This window comes from Nematolebias whitei, chromosome 16 (assembly GCF_014905685.2).
Source record: "Nematolebias whitei isolate Nwh7 chromosome 16, NemWhi1, whole genome shotgun sequence".
Lineage (NCBI taxonomy): Eukaryota > Metazoa > Chordata > Actinopteri > Cyprinodontiformes > Rivulidae > Nematolebias > Nematolebias whitei.
Window position 1 is genome coordinate 27,057,305 of NC_056513.1, and position 4,996 is coordinate 27,062,300.

Sequence of the window (4,996 nt, forward strand, 5' to 3'; positions counted from 1 at the left end):
ATTAATTTTTAGCACTGCCCCTCACAACACATGCTGGTGTATAATACAATGCAAAAATACCAATTTCTGATCTGCGCTGATTTTAGTCACTTGCCAGTGTAGAAAAAACTACAAAAATGACATGACAAATTTTTCACACAATAGATTTCTTTCTCATTTCAGTTTTGTACAATTAAACACAACAAGCTCAACAAGACCAGCTAAAATATTTTACTTTTGTGAAAAATAAGTATTAATTTTTAACCCATCCAAAAGAAGTTAATTTAAAACTAAAACATTTAAGTACTAACCCAGAGTTCTATTTTGTATAGGCTTCGCCCTTTAAGAGCTGTCGCTTAGTGGGTTTATCCTGCCATGCAAAGCTTCGCACTGAAAAATTTAGTCCACGCCCACCTGTCGTGTGGGCCCCACCCGGTCCGTATAAATTACGTTAAGAGCGGGTAATCGACTCCCATTGTTCTTCAAGTTAATAGCACTGTCAGAAGAACGAAGAAGGGAAGTTGTCTAGCTTGACCAGTTCAACCTTAGTTGGGGCTGCCTGTGGCCCCGCCACGCCAACCTCCTGCCGCCCCGGTGAGTTTTCCTCCCCAAGGAGAAGCAGACGAGCAGTCTTGTTTCAAGGTAAGCGCCGAGGAATATTTCTCAGTGGTGGGTCGCTAAACGCTGGACGACACCATCTTGTAATTTTCCTTTTATCGCTGACTCTCGGAGCGAATCGGATGGCTCCTCCGGGACAGGCGACGTCAGCAGCAGCCCCCACTGCTCACTCCCTCCTGGAGTGAGGAGTGCTCACTCCCTCCTCCTCCTCCCACACCTCCAGATGCAGGAAGAGGGCCACCTGCATCATGAAGGACCCCACCCACCCAGCCCACACACTTTTTGCCCCACTCCCCTCAGGAAGGAGGTTAAGGAGCATTAAGTGTAGAACCACTAGACTGAGGAACAGCTTCTACCCTGAGGCTGTTAGACTCATGAATCTCTAACTAGAATAATCACTGTGAAAAACCATATCATGTTGCTGCTGATCTGTTTCATGTTGCTGCTGATCTGTTTCATGTTACTGCTGATCTGTTTCATGTTGCTGCTGATCTGTTTCAATGTTGATGTGTTCATGCGTGCACATCTGCTCACAGACTCATGTTCATGTTTGTGCTGATGTTCAATGTTTTATGTTATGAGTGCTTAGTGTATATTTAGTTGATGTTTTTCTTAGTTCATATCTTAGATGTTATTACTGTTTTTCTTATACATTTTATTGTCGGATGTAACTGGGACCCCATGTACATAATTTCGCTCCACCACATGTACCACATGAGGTGTGAATGACAATAAAGAAACTCTGACTCTGACTCTGACTCTGAGAGCGTAGTGTCGGAACAAGGGGGGCTGAGCGAATGCTCATCCCTCCCCGGACCTTTTTCGCATCGGCGACCACACCGCTGTCAGCCGTCAGTGCCCTCCTCTGGAGCTGCCCAGCATAATCCAGGAGGCGGCTGACATGAAGGGACTTTTTCCATCCCTCTCCTTCCCCTGTCCAGAACGGATGATCTAGCGGGAAGGCTTCTGGGCTCCACCCCGGCTCGTCGTTATGATCCCATTTGGCCTCGTTTTCCCAGCAGTGACGTCCTACTGGAAAGAGGCCGCAGCCGGTTCTGGTAGACTGAAGGCACTGGTTCCCACATTCGAGCCCATCACCAGAGTGGAGGGGTTTCACCGAGCGGAAATTCCCTCAGTACCCCCCCTGGAGTCGAGCCTGGCGGAGGCTTTCGGAGCAAGATGTCCAGGTTGGACCAGTGTCCTGCGCCTCCGGGTAAGCATGACCAGACGGTGACGTCGCTCTCCAACCGAGCTCACCAGTGTGCGTTCCAGGCGGCCGCAGCGAACAATACGTTATGCTGCTGGCGTACAGCGTTTCAAAGAGGCTGGAGGAGACGTACAGCTCCCTCTGCAAGGCAGCTGACGTCATCCTCAACCTGTGTGCCTCTTCTGCTGTCTGCCAGTCTCGCATCGCAGCCCGGAGGACGAGGTTTTCCAGAGGTTCACCTGACTCATCACTTCCCCTCCCTCTCAGAGGAGCTGCAGAAGGCTTTTTGTTGGAGGCCCCCATCAGCGACGGATGCGCTGTTCAAGACCAATTTCAAGACAACAACAACATGTTCCATGGCTGCAGCAGCATCTCCCCGCTCCGCTACGTCGCCAGTCCCGCCCGTCAGACATCAGCCCTTCTCATCCGGCAACTGGAGGTTCAGTGTTTCCCTGAGATTGCCAACAGGCTGCGCCCTGGGACAACAAACTGCAGAGCTCACGGGGGGAGAAGATTCAAAATGACGGTTTGTGGAGGATGTGTGTTAAGATGACATGAGTTTTGAAATAAAACATCATTCAATGATTAAAGTGTCTGATTTTAGCCAGTCTGTCAGCTCGGATGACCTCACAGCGGCTCCTTCACACGTCCTCCACACAAAACGAGCCGGTGGCCTTAAAAAAAGGTTTTTCAGAATCACCACTGCTCCAAAATAAACACGAGACGCTCGCATGACACAACAGTCGAAAGCAAATGTGGTCCGCAGAACGAGTCCAGTGGAATAACTCGTTTTCAGCCCGAGCTTCACGCTTCTCACCGCAGCGGTGTCAAACGCACGTTCCCGTGACGCCAGCAACCTTCACTCAAAAGACGCTGCGTTGATGAAGGCGCTGACACTGCTCCCCAACGCTCGCCGGCTTGCATCAGCATAAATGTGAGACCATAGAACGAGTCCAGTGAGGAAACCTCGCTCTAAGCAGGAGCGGCACACGTCCCACCGCAGCGGTGTCAAACGCGTGCTCCCGCGACGCCAGCAACCTTCACCCAAACGGCGCGGCATTGATGAAGGCGCGCACACCACTCCCCAGCGCTCGCCAGCTCACATCAGCATAAACGTGAGACCGCAAAACGAGTCCAGTGAGAAACCTTGCTCTCAGCAGGAGCGGCACGCGTCTCACCGAAGCAAACGCATGCTCCCGTGGCACCTGCAGCCTTCACTCAAGGCGCGGCGTTGATGAAGGCGCGCACACCACTTCCTAGCGCTCGCCGGCTCGCATCAGCATAAATGTGAGACCACAGAACGAGTCCAGTGAGACACCTCGCTCTCAACAGGAGCGGCACGCGTCTCACCGCAGCGGTGTCAAACGCGCGCTCCCGCGGCACCAGCAGCTTTCACCCAAACAGCGCCGCGTGGATGAGGGTGCACACGCCTCTCCTCAACACACGCGGTCCACATCGACATGAATGTGAACCCACAGCCTGAGCGCGGCACAGAGGCGCGCTCAGAGCCCTTTCGAGGAAGCCTCGCATTGGGTCACGCGGAACACACTTCTGCGGCGCATGACAGTGGTCGAGGCTGTAGACTGGCTGACGTCCGTAAGAAATATGACGCACCACGTAAACGCACGCCCACTCTATGAACGTCGTGCGGAGTGGCTGCGAACATGCTCGCCAGACAGATGGATGGCCAAGGTGATAAGCAGGGGTTACACGCTGCAATTCGCAGCTAGACCCCCTCCATTCGGAGGAGTTTTAGAGACGGTCCTGTCATCACCAGACCAGGTCTCATCCCTAAATGCAGAGGTACAGGAACTTCTGGTAAAAGAGGTAATTTCCAGAGTTCCCGACGGAGAGGAAAACACAGGTTTTTACTCACGTTACTTTCTGGTTCCAAAACGGACCGGAGGAACGAGATCGATTTTGGACCTGTCAGTTTTCAACAAGGCGATTGTGGACAGACCATTTCACATGTTGACAACCAGACAACTGTTGGACAACATCCAGAGAAACAACTGGTTTAGTTTCATCGATCTGAAAGACGCCTACTTCCCTCGCGTCTCGTACGTTCTCAAAGTGTGTGGAGACGGCCCTGCAACCATTACACAGAGCAGGAATGAGAGTTTTGTTTTACCTAGACGACCTGTTGCTGCTGTCAAGCTCCAGACAGGAAGCAGCGGCGCAGACTCAGATGTTGACATCACATCTGCTAAATCTGGGCTTCGCCATAAATTGGAAAAAAAGCTCGATTCTCCCGGCCCTGACGATTGTTTTTCTGGGAGTGGAGCTAAACTCGACCACCATGAGGGCTCGTTTATCACAGACAAGAATTGACACTGTAAGAGTCCAGCTCCGCCACGTAAGACCTGGCAGAGTGGTAACAGCCATTTCCGTCATGAGGCTGTTAGGAACGATGTCGTCAGCTCACACAGTGGTCCCGCTGGGCTTACTCCACATGTGATGCCTCCAGAGATGGTTTGCTCGTCTGTGCGTGGATCCGGTAAAGCAAAAGAGAAAGATGATCACTGTTCCTCCCTCCATGAGAACAGACCTCCAACACTGGGAAAAACCCCTGGTTCTGTCGGAGGGAGTCCCCGTCAGCAGACCTACGTCACACATGTCAGTCTTCACAGACGTGTCTCTGTCAGGCTGGGGGGGGGGGGACATGTCTATCTCAAGCTGTAAGGGCGCTGTGGCCTCATCACACAACAGCTCATATAAACATTCTGGAATGTCGCACGGTTCTGAATGTGATTCAACACTTTGCTCATGTGCTACAGAATCAACATGTGTTGATTCACACAGACAACAAGGTTACTGCTGCTTACATAAACGGGCAGGGGTGTGTGCGCTCAGCCCAAATGTTACACATTGTGAGAAAACTACTGTGTTAGGCACACCAAAATCTGCTCTCCATCAGAGCAGTGTACGTCCCCAGTGTTCTGAACAAAGGAGCAGATGTGATGTCCAGGGGCGGTCCGCGTCACGGGGACTGGAACCTCCACCATGATCTGATGGCCCAGACGTGGCAGAAATTTGGCAAAGCGGCTGTGGACCTGTTTGCGACACGAGAAAACGCTCAGTGTCAACTATGGTTTTCACTGAGACCGCGAGACGAACCACCACTGGGGGTGGACGCGTTTGCTCACAGCCCAAGGCCCAAAACGCATCTTTACACACACACCCACCCCCCCC